This window comes from Schistocerca americana, chromosome 3, assembly GCF_021461395.2.
Source record: "Schistocerca americana isolate TAMUIC-IGC-003095 chromosome 3, iqSchAmer2.1, whole genome shotgun sequence".
NCBI lineage: Eukaryota > Metazoa > Arthropoda > Insecta > Orthoptera > Acrididae > Schistocerca > Schistocerca americana.
In genome coordinates, this window is record NC_060121.1 from 775953519 (window position 1) to 775966392 (window position 12874).

At 45.5% G+C, this 12874-nt stretch overlaps 1 protein-coding gene across 2 annotated transcripts in view; it reads right to left on the reverse strand.

The window, feature by feature from the left end:
- The window catches only part of LOC124606742 (ankyrin repeat and BTB/POZ domain-containing protein 2), a 651374-nt gene that overhangs the window by 337889 nt on the left and 300611 nt on the right, over positions 1–12874 (reverse strand). The gene's annotated exons all lie outside the window — the stretch shown is intronic.

A 12874-nucleotide genomic window follows, 5' to 3' on the forward strand; every position in this document is an offset into this window, starting at 1 on the left:
AGGTGGCAGCGCTGTACGGAGCTGTTAAAATGGCGTTTGTAACGGATGTGCGTTGCAAACAACAGGCAGTGATCGAGTTTCTTTTGGCGGAAAACCAGCGCATCTCAGATATTCATAGGCGCTTGCAGGTTGTCTACGGTGATCTGGCAGTGGACAAAAGCACGGTGAGTCGTTGGGCAAAGCGTGTGTCATCATCGCCGCAAGGTCAAGCAAGACTGACTGATCTCCCGCGTGCGGGCCGGCCGTGCACAGCTGTGACTCCTGCAATGGCGGAGCGTGCGAACACACTCGTTCGAGATGATCGACGGATCACCATCAAACAACTCAGTGCTCAACTTGACATCTCTGTTGGTAGTGCTGTCACAATTGTTCACCAGTTGGGATATTCAAAGGTTTATTCCCGCTGGGTCCCTCGTTGTCTAACCGAACACCGTAAAGAGCAAAGGAGAACCATCTGTGCGGAATTGCTTGCTCGTCATGTGGCTGAGGGTGACAATTTCTTGTCAAAGATTGTTACAGGCGATGAAACATGGGTTCATCACTTCGAACCTGAAACAAAACGGCAATCAATGGAGTGGCGCCACACCCACTCCCCTACCAAGAAAAAGTTTAAAGCCATACCCTCAGCCGGTAAAGTCATGGTTACAGTCTTCTGGGACGCTGAAGGGGTTATTCTGTTCGATGTCCTTCCCCATGGTCAAACGATCAACTCTGAAATGTATTGTGCTACTCTTCAGAAATTGAAGAAACGACTTCAGGGTGTTCGTAGGCACAAAAATCTGAACGAACTTCTCCTTCTTCATGACAACGCAAGGCCTCACACAAGTCTTCGCACCCGAGAGGAGCTCACAAAACTTCAGTGGACTGTTCTTCCTCATGCACCTTACAGCCCCGATCTCGCACCGTCGGATTTCCATATGTGTGGCCCAATGAAGGACGCAATCCGTGGGAGGCACTACGCGGATGATGAAGAAGTTATTGATGCAGTACGACGTTGGCTCCGACATCGACCAGTGGAATGGTACCGTGCAGGCATACAGGCCCTCATTTCAAGGTGGCGTAAGGCCGTAGCATTGAATGGAGATTACGTTGAAAAATAGTGTTATGTAGCTAAAAGATTGGGGAATAACCTGGTGTATTTCAATGCTGAATAAAACAACCCCTGTTTCAGAAAAAAAGTGTTGCATTACTTATTGAACTGCCCTCGTACTATAAACGTTCGATGGGATTCATGTTGAGCAACCTGGGTGACCAACTGATTCGCTTACAATTGTCCAGAATGTTCTACCAACGAGTCGCGAACAACTGTGCCCCGGTGACATGGCGCATTGTCATCCGTAAAAATTCCATCCTTATTGGGCTGCAAATGGTCTCCACGTTGCCGAACACAACCATTTCCAGCCAGTGATCGGGCACAGTTAGACCGGAAGACTCAATCCATTCCATGTAATAAACACAGCCCACACCTCTTTATGAAGCCACCACCAACTTGGACAGTGGTTTGTTGACAACTTGGATCCATGGCTGCGTAGGGTCTGCGCCACACTCGAACCCTACGATCAGCTGTGAGCAGCTGATATCGCGACTCTTCAGACCACACCACGGTTTTCTACTTGTCTAGGGTCCAGCCGATATGGTGAGGCGCTGCAGGCGATGTCGTGCTGCTAGCAAAGGCACTCGCGTCGGTCGTCTGCTGCCATAGACCATTAACGCCAAATTTCGCAGCACCGACCTAACGAATACATTCGTCGTACGACTCACATTGATTTCTGCAATTATTTACCGAGTGGGGTGGCGCAGTGCTTAGACACTGGACTCGCATTCGGGAGGACGACGGTTCAATCCCGCGTCCGGCCATCTTGATTTAGGTTTTCCGTGATTTCCCTAAATCACTCCAGGCAAATGCCGGGATGGTTCCTCTGAAAGGGAACGGCCGACTTCCTTCCCAATCCTTCCCTAATCCGATGAGACCGATGACCACGCTGTCTGGTCTCCTTCCCCAAACCAACCACCCAACCAACCTGCAATTATTTCACGCAGTGTTGCTTGTCTGGTAGCAGAGACAACTCTACGCAAACGCCGCTGCTCTCGGTCCTTAAGTAAAGACCGTCGGCCACTGAGTTGACCGTGGTGAGAGGTAATGTCTGAAATTTGGTATTCTCGGCATACCTTTGACACTGTGGACCTCAGAGAACTGAATTCCCTAACGATTTCTGAAATGGTGTGTCCAATTTGTCTAGCTCCAACTACCATTCCGGGTTCATCGTCTGTTAATCCCTGTCATGCAGCCATAATCACGTCCGAAACATTTTCACATGAGCCACTTGAGTACAAACGTCAGCTCCGCCAATGAACTGCCCTTTTATACCAGGTGTACGCGATACCGTCTGTACTAAGCTCGCATCGATATTCCATGACATGTACCACCTCAGTGTACAAGAGGGACATTCACCTCAGCTTCCATGGGACCTGTGGCAGTAATAAAAGTTGTGGACTACGTGATCATTATGGCGCACGACCTGCACCCCTTCATGCGTCATGTCTTGTCCGATGGCGATGGCATGTTCCAGCAAGATAACTGTGCATGTCAAAAGTCCAGAATCGTGGTACAATGGTTTGAGGCAGTGAATGCACATTAACCTCTTTGCCACTAAATTCGCCTTACCTGAACTCGACTGAACACATCTGGGAAGCTATCTGGCGCCAGCTGCGCGATGATAACACGCCGGCCCACACTGTACGGAACTGTGTGATCTGTGTCTAGATATCAGGTGCCACATACCTTCCGAAACCTACCGAGCAATCCATGACACACAGAATAACTGGTGCATGCCGTTCCGCATGTGGACCAACATGCTTCTAATCAGGTGGTATAAATCGTTTTGGCTCCCAGAGTATAGAAGTTACAGAACATATGTAAAAATAATACACAGCCGGGAAAATTGCAACACGCTCAAATGGTTCAAATGGCTCTGAGCACTATGGGACTTAACAGCTGAGGTCATCAGTCCCCTAGAACTTAGAACTACTTAAACCTAACTAACCTAAGGACATCACACACACCCATGTCCAAGGCAGGATTCGAACCTGCGACCGTAGCGGTCGCGCGGTTCCAGACTGAAGCGCCTAGAATCGCTCGGCCACCACGGCCGGCGCAACACGCTCAAGGAGACGTTAATTTTATTGACAAGTGCGGTGATAGGTAGTTCATCGTTTTAGGAGTATATGATAACAAATTCAGTCCAAATAAAACTCACATGTCACAGTAAAGAGAATGCAAACATTCGCATGAATACACAGTGTATCTCTGGCATCAACGCAGGAGTGTATTCTGCCATGCAAACGAGCATACAGGTAGCGAGCGCAGGCATTTGCCTGAACGAGAAGAGCGGCAGTTAGAAGGTAATACTGAAGAGTCGTCCACAAGTCCCATGTAACTTTTCCTTTATTTTCCATGTTTCACTCGACCAATGCGAGCATCGTCAGGACTATGGAAATACAATGTGTTGCACCACCTTGCACAAGATAAATTAAAAGAGGCAACTTACAACATGTAACTTACATTACGTGGGCGAGGGCCACTCGTTACAAGTGTTGGGCTATGTATAGCGTCGCCGTCATAAATAAAATGGAGTAAGCTGGTTGTGTACAGTTAACGTAAACTCTCTGCCCAGGTGCATCCTAAGATTAAACAGCAAGAGACACCATTTATTGCTGAGCGACTCAAAGCCCTATCGATACGCTCTTTCGTTGGAACCAGCTCATGAAACCTAACATAATGTTATGTAGTGCAATAAGACACTAATATCACTAAGCTATGGCAAATATCTGCCGCTTTTTCGGACGTTAATTTGTAATTTTACTAAGTCTCTTTAAAATTTTAGTATCTGTTTATGTTTTTGGACTTGTATGCATGAACGCCCGAAAAAGCGGGGGGTATTCGCCATAGTTTAGTGACATTAGTGCTTTTTGTATTACATGGCTTTACATAAGGCTTCATGAGGTACTTCCAACGAAAGCGCATGTCTATAGGTCTTTTACGAGCTCAACAAGAAATGGTATCTCTTGTTGTTTAATCTTAGGATGCACCTGACCAGAGAAATTACGTTAACTGTATACAACCAACTTACTTCATTTTATGTATGATGTTGGTGCTATACACAACCGAGAGGTTCTAGGCCTTTCAGTCCGAAACCGCGATGCTGCTACGGTTGCAGGTTCGAATCCTGCCTCGGGCATGGATGTGTGTGATGTCCTTAGGTTAGTTAGGTTTAAGTAGTTCTAAGTTCTAGGGGACTGATGACCACAGATGTTAAGTCCCATAGTGCTCAGAGCCATTTGAACAATTTTCTATACACAACCTCTGCAATGTTATGTAAATTATCACGTTGTAAGTATAATCCGTTAATTTATCTTATTGTATGGTGGCGTAACACACTGTATTTCCACAGTTCTTAAGATGTTCCTGTCGGTCGAGGCAAAGATGTTAAATAACGAAAAAGTTACACACGATTGGTGGCGTCTCTACAATTGTGGCCATGAAGGTGCTGAATGGCATCCTGCGATACATTGTCCCAAGTATCTGGCTCCTGTTGTTGCAATTCGGCAATGGTTCTTGCAGGCCCTGGAGGACGAGTAAGTTCCAGCTTCATCAGGTCCCATAAGTATTCAACTGACGAGAGATACGGTGACTTGCCGGCCAGGGAATTTGTACCGTTTGAAGCGTAAGTTCCGTGGCAGCAGCACTGCGCTGCGCTGCTGAATAAGACACGACAAACCTGTGCAAAGCAGCGGGCACTGCTTTACCACGCATAAACAACTGATAACCTCCCCCCCCCCCCAACAAGCTAGGGATGGGACCTATGTATTGTAGGCTAATGCACTCTCCACTAGACAGCTCACCAAGTCTGCGCCATACACGTGTGCGTCCATCATTCGCATACTTTCTTTCTTTCTTTGTTGTGCTTGCGACTTTTTCCCGCAATGACGCAGGGTCGGCATGGTTAATCGTATTTGGCAAGGTTAATTGAAGGGGTGGCCGGATGCCCTTCCTGCCGCCACCCCGTACCCCCTGGGACGGAATGAGTGCACCCCAGCTGTCTGTGACTAGTGTAATCCATGAAATAGTGCAAATGTGTTCAGATGTCTGCGAGTCGTGTAACTGAGGCGGGACTTGGGGACCAGCCTGGTATTCACCTATTGGGATATGTAAAACCGCCTAAAAACCACATCCAGGCTGGCCGGCACACCGGCCTCCGACGTTAAGCCGCAGGGTGGATTCGATCCGGGGCCGGCGCGCCTACCAGAGTCCAGGAAGCAGCGCATTAGCGCTCTCGGCTAACCTGGCGGGTGTCCATCATTCGCATACAAACGGAATATACTCTCATCACTGAAGACAACAGAACGCCATTTCACTCTCCGGTCAGCTCTTCCTGATGCCAGTGCAGCCATGCTTGGAAGTGTCAGGGTGTCAGTGGTAGTGTGGGCAGAGGTATTTATAATCTTAACCCTGCTGCAAGCAGATGACTCCCAATGGTCTCTGATGACACAGGAGGTGAAGCATGTGTCTGAATTTCGTCCCTGGATGAATTCGGTCGGCCAACGCTGTTCGCCCAGTGCGTCCATCTTAACGTGCGTCTGTGCAATGCAGACGTCCGTAACTTGGTCAGCAGGTGTGGGTATGCTCCACAGACCACTGCTGAAAACAGCTACACGTGTAACAATCCATCGATACGTCCACCCATCTTCCCGGAGGCCCACAATGTGACCCCAACCGAATGGCTGAAGCTATTTCCACAGAAGTACATACTCGTCGATGGGGCATAGCTGCACCCTAGAATGAATGTTGCGAACACTGTTCACCTCTAAACTCAGCACAGTTACTGCCTGCATAGTCAAAACAGCGGGCACACAGCTGGGCCTCCTCAGCACCATCCGATCGCCGGTCATCGTGACAAATGACTCGATAACACTACAACCTCTCAGTGTGCGTTCATGACACCCTTGTGCCACAGAACACTGTCCCTGACGGTGTTGCAATCATTTTTTTTCTGGCAATGTATGTGGCCCAATCTTCAATCTTCTGTCCTGATTTGTGTTTGCAGCTACACGCTGAGCACACACAGGAATGACTTCGAACATCAAGTTGTTCAGTTCACAAAACCAAAAACGTACTATCTTAATTTGTAGACAACTGCAGGGTGACTACATAAAATATAGCGGCTAATAATACAGTCTGGCAGAACATGGAGTGCTGAATAACGCGATAACGCTCCTCAGCCTCTCCATGCTTTCTCTCTCTCTCTCTCCCGCTTTGGTTACGTTTCTTGCCCTTTTGCTCAGCGAGAAACGTCGAATTTCCTTGCTTATAAGACGATCAAAGAGGAAGGGTCGCACACATGCAGAACGCCGTTACCTTTCAGATGGTGGCTGAGAAATTCCCCTTTGCCTTTTTGTCGCGGATGAATAGTTCTTTTACATATCAAACGCTTCTCAAAAGTTTTTCTTCGTGTTTTGTTTATCCCACTGCTGTTCAGTTGGTTTGGGAAAACATGGCGAGAACCCTGGGTGACTGATTAGCGCTTGTGCAGAGTAAAGCGTGTTTGTGTTGAGAACAAGATGGAGAAATCTTTTGACGTCCCATAGATACGAGGATCATTAGTGACGGAGAACAAGGATAACACCGGCTGTCGTCCATTGCCTTGCAGAAAGAACCGCCCTGGCGCTCTCCCGAGCGTTTTTAAGGTAATGTACGAGAAATCTAAATAAGTTTGACTCGACACCCGTTTGAGCTCTAATCCTCTACAATACGAGTCCTGTGCCACCTCACTCGCTCGTTCGAATGTGGAATGGAACAAAGCAACAAGGCACAAGCCCCGTCCGCCACATAGTGTATTAGCATCTGACGCCCTCACCACATGAGGCTCTGCCCTGGGAGACATGAAACTAACATACGAGTACAATAATGGCGTTCAGTCAGATCCTCGCTGAAGGCACACTGCCATCATCTCTTCTCTTGCAGGCGCGCTATTCAACACAGACACAAATAAAGCCCAGCATGTGAAAATACCTCAGAGGCTACGGTATGTTGATGATTTTCACTTATGGACCGTCATAAGTTACACTCATAAGTTTGGCAGTAATATTCGATCTTTGGCAAAAACATTTGACAGTCGGCAACAGAAACCAAAACATTGCATTAAAACAAGCGTTCAGTGCATAGTGCTGTGGAATGCGGAAAAAACAGCAAATTGGCGCTCATAGGAAGAAGAACAAGACCAAAAATGCAACAGGAGCGTAATATGTAAGAAACTGTCTACGCAACCTGTAAGTACAGTTCAAAACATTACTACTTAATAGGAAATACCAACCACCAGAACTGTTTATAACCTATAGGCACATTAACAAAATGGCTCTGAGCACTATGGGACTCAACTGCTGTGGTCATAAGTCCCCTAGAACTTAGAACTACTTAAACCTAACTAACCTAAGGACAGCACACAACACCCAGCCATCACGAGGCAGAGAAAATCCCTGACCCCGCCGGGAATCGAACCCGGGAACCCGGGCGTGGGAAGCGAGAACGCTACCGCACGACCACGAGATGCGGGCAGGCACATTAACAAAAATGTAAATAAAATAGCTAACATATGTACATATTACAGGCCACTGATGATGCCTTGCAGAAAATAAAGGCGAAACGCGTATGGCACTAAAATTGTGTTTTATTCAGTTGCTGTCAGACGGTCCATAAGTGAAAATCATCAACATACCGTAGTATTACGCGCAACTGAGGAGGACAGGACCACAAAAGTTGAAGACCTCAGAGGCTTTATTGTATGATTACACGATTGCTTAACAGTAACTCGAAGCAGTGAAGAGTACATCAATAGAATACCTGGGACTATGTGTACGGAGCGATATCAAGTGGAACGACCACAAAAAATTAACTACGGATAAGGCAAATGCCAGAATGAGATTCATTCTGAGTATTCTGAGGAACTGTCAACACTCCTTCCACCAATACTTGCGTATCGCTCATTAGTTAGTTATATGTACCGGACAGGACTGACAGAGGGAAAAGAGAAGACTGAAAGAAGAGCAGCACATTTCATTATAGGTTCATTTAGAAAGTGCGAAAGCGTCACAGAGATGCTCAGGCAACTCAAGAAGCAGACGCTGCAAGAGAAGCGTTCTCAAAAATGTTCGAATGTGTGTGAAATCTTATGGGACTTAACTGCTAAGGCCATCAGTCCCTAAGCTTACACACTACTTAACCTAAATTATCCTAAGGACAAACACACACACCCATGCCCAAGGGAGGACTCCAACCTCCGCCGGGACCAGCCGCACAGTCCATGACTGCAGAGGCGTTCTGCATCAATCTACGGCTTACTACTCAAATAACGAGAAAGTACGTTCCTATAAGAGTCAATCAAAGTACTGCTTCCTCGTACGTATATCTCGGGAAAAGACGATGAAGATAAAATTAAGCGAGAGATTCGAGCCCACACGTAGGCTTACCAGCAATCGTTCTTCAGGTCAAGCATACGCGCGTGGAACACGAAAAGGGGGAAGTGGACACCCTAGCTCTCAGGAAATGTAAAAAATATGATGTAGTTCCTCCCCCCCCCCCCTCCCCAATTAACTACGGACCTAGACGTTGCCGTGCGACTGCTACGGTCGCAGGTTCGAATCCTGCCTCGGGCATGGATGTGTGTGATGTACTTAGGTTAGTTAGGTTTAATTAGTTCTGAGTTCTAGGGGACTGATGACCACAGCAGTTGAGTCCCATAGTGCTCAGAGCCATTTGAACCACCTAGCCGTTGGTGGGGAGGCTTGCGAGCCTCGGCGATACAGATAGCCGTACCGTAGGTGCAACCACAACGGAGGGGTATCTGTTGACAGGCCAGACAAAAGTGTTGTCCCTGCAGAGGGGCAGCAGCCTTTTCAGTAGTTGCAGGGGCAACAGTCTGTATGATTCACTGATCTGCCCTTGTACCATCAACCAAAACGGACTTTCTGTGCTCATACTGCGAACGGCTGAAGGCAAGGGGAAACTACAGCCGTAATTTTTCCCTAGGGCATGCAACTTTACTGTAAGGTTAAATGATGATGGCGTCCTTTTGGGTAAAATGTTCCGGAGGTAAAATAGTCCCCCATTCGGATCTCCGGGAGTGGACTACTCAGAAGGACATCGTCATAAGGGGAACTAAAACTGGAGTTTTACGAATCGGAGCGTGGAATGTCAGCTCCCTCAATCGGACAGGTACGTGAGAAAACTTAAACAAGGAAATTGGTAGGTTAAAGTTAGATATAGTAGGAATTAGTGAAGTTCGGTGGCAGGAGGAACAAGATTTCTGGTCACGTGAATACGCGGCTGTAAATTCGAAATCAGACAACGGTAATGCAGGAGTAGGTTTAGTATTGAATAAAAATATAGGAGCGCGGGTAAGCTACTACGAACAGCATAGTGAAAGCGTTACTGTAGCCACGCCAACACCAGTAGCACAATTTTATTTGTCAACTAGCTCCGCAGACCACGAAGAGATTGAAGAAATGTATGATGAGATAAAAGAAATTATTCTGATACTGAAGGGAGATGAAAATTTAATAGTCATGGGGTACTGCAATTTGACAGTAGGAAAATAAAGAGAAGGAAAAGTAGTAGGTGAATATGGAATGGGGTAAGGAATGAGAGAAGAAGCCGCCTGGTAGAATTTTGCACAGAGCATAAATTAATCATAGCTAACACATGGTTTAAAAATCATGAAAGAAGGTTGTATAAGTGGAAGATGCCTGGAAACACTGGAAGGTTTCAGGTAGGTTACATAATGGTAAGACAGAGATTTAGGAACCAGGTTTTAAATTGTAAGACTTTTCAGGGGCAGATGTGGACTCTGACCACACACTATTGATTATGAACTGTATATTAAAACTGAAGAAACTGCGAAAAGGTAGGAATTTAAGGAGATGGGATCTGGATAAACTGAAAGAACCAGAGGTAGAAGAAGAATGGGTAGCTTTGCGAGATGAAATAGTAAAGGCAACAGAGGATCAAGTAGGTAAAAAGACGAGGGATAGTAGAAATCCTTGGGTAACAGAAGAGATATTGAACTTAATTGATGAAAAGAGAAAATATAAAAATGCAGTAAATGAAAGCAGACGAAAAAGAATACAAACGTCTCAAAAATGAAATCAACAGGAAGTGCAAAATGGCTAAGCAAGGGTGGTTAGAGGACAAATGTAAAGATGTAGAAGCATGCATCACTAGGGGTAAGGTAGATACTGCCTACAGGAAAATTAAAGAGATCTTTGCAGAAAAGAGAACCACCTGTATAAATATCAAGAGCTCACATGGATAATCCGTCCCAAGCAAAGAAGGGAAAGCAGAAAGGTGGAATGACTATATAGAGTGTCTATAAAAGGGCGATGTACTTGAGGGAAATATTATGGAAATGGAAAAGGACGTAGATGAAGATGAAATGAGAGATATGATACTGCGTAAAGAATCTGACAGAGCACTGAAAGACCTACGTCGCAACAAGGCCCAGAGAATAGACGACACTCCAATAGAACTACTGATAATCTCGGGAGAGCCAGCCATAACAAAACTCTTCCATCTGGTGAGCAAGATGTAGGAGACAGCTGAAATACCCTAACACTTTAAGAAGAATATAATAATTCCAATCCCAAAGAAAGCAGATGTTGACAGTTGCGAAAGTTTCCGAACTATCAGTTTAATAAGTCACGGTTGCAAAATACTAACAGGAATTCCTTACAGACGAAGGCAAAACTGGTAGAGGCCGACATCTGGGAAGATCAGTTTGGATTCCGTACAAATGTTCGAACACGCGAGGCAATACTGACCCTACGACTTATCTTAGAAGATAGGTTTAGGAAAGGCAAGCCTAAGTTTCTAGCATTTGTAGTCTTAGAGAAAGCGTTTGACAATGTTGACTAGATTACTCTCTTTCAAACTCTGAAGGTGCCAGGGGTAAAATACAGGGAGCGAACGGCTATTTACAATTTGTACAGAAACCAGATGGCAGTTATATGAGTCGAAGGGCGTGAAAAGGAAGCAGTGCTTGGAAAAGACTGAGACAGGGTTGTAGCCTATCCCCGATGTTATTCAGTCTGCATATTCAGCAAGCAGTAAAGGAATCAAAAGAAAAATTTGGAGTGGGAATTAATATCCATGGAGAAGAAATGAAAAGTTTGGGGTTTGCCGACAACATTGTAATTCTGTCAGAGACAGCAAAGGACTTGGAAGAGCAGCTGAATGGAGTGGACAGTGTCTTGAAAGGAGGATATAAGATGAACATCAGCAAAAGCAAAACGAGGGCAACGGAATGTAGTCAAATTAAGTAGGGTGATGACGAGGGAATTAGATTAGGAAATGAGACAAAGTAGTAAATGAGTTTTGCTATTTGGGGAGCAAAATAACTGATTATGGTCGAAGTAGAGAGGATATAAAATGTAGACTGGCAATGGTAAGGAAATCGTTTCTGAAGAAGAGAAATTTGCTAACATCAAGTACAGATTTAAGTGTCAGAAGTCGTTTCTGAAAGTATTTGTATGGAGTGTAGGTGTGTATGGGACTGAAACATGGACGATACATAGTTTAGACAAGAAGAGAATAGAAGCTTTCGAAATGTGGTGCTACAGAAGAATGCTGAAGGTTAGATGAGTAGATCACATAACTAATGAGTAGGTGTTGAACAGAATTGGGGAGAAGAGGAATTTGTGGAACAACTTGACTAGAAGAAGGGATCAGTTGGTAGGACATGTTCTGAGGCATCAAGGGATCACCAATTTAGTATTGGAGGGCAGCGTGGAGGGTAAAAATCGTAGAGGGAGACCAAGAGTTGAATACACTAAGCAGATTCAGATGGATGTAGGTTGCAGTAGGTACTGGGAGATGAAGAAATTTGCACAGGATAGATTAGCATGCAGACCTGCATCAAACCAGTGTCTGAACTGAAGACCACAACAACAACAACAACAACAACAACAACATGGTGGTCTTGTTTTAGATGATCTGGAAATGTTGAACGGTTTGTACCGTATTTAAATGCTCTGATGTGTTCTTTATATCTTGTGTTGAATGTCCTGCCAGTCATTCGTATGTATATCTCTGCAACTGAGCTGATAGATACCAAGTTGTTGGTATCTGTCTGGTTTCGATTTCAGTTTTGGGATGTGTTTCTGTATTGAGTTGTTTGTTTCGTAAGCAATGTTGATGCCTTGTTTTTTGAATATGGTACGTATTTTATGTGTGAATTTGTTGTGGTAGGTCATAGTATACCTTCTTTTTTTTTTTTTTTTGCTGCAATGCAAGTTGTATGAGTTGGTGTGGTTTTGTTGTATTTTTCCCTATTTGTCTCTTTATTTTTTTTTAGTTTGTCTACCACTGTTTCTTTGTGTCCATTTTTAATGCTATCAAATACCCTCAAGAGCTGTAAAGCAACTACGGACGTTATGGCCACACAAATGAAGAATTTAATGTTACCTTGTCAAGACACTAGATCTGTTTAATTAACTTCTTTATCCTGGCCCTCATCCTCAGTACAGCAGGAACGGCTTAGCGGAGGCGTGCAGTTTCCGCTCAGGCGAAACAATAGACATCTGGCATTGCTGACAGCATAAAAAGCGGTGCCGAGCATGGCGTCACTCGAATGCCATTGTCAGAGACGTCTCCAGCTGCGATCATGGTGACAACATGGCAACACAGTTGACAATACCATGGAGGCGGCTGTGCTCTCCCTCCAGCGAGCGGGTGGCTCTCATGACTCAGGGCAGGGTGCCCCATACCGTGATGGAACAGTGGACCCTATACTGCATTCTGGGATGTCACTCCGGGCGTCACCACAAG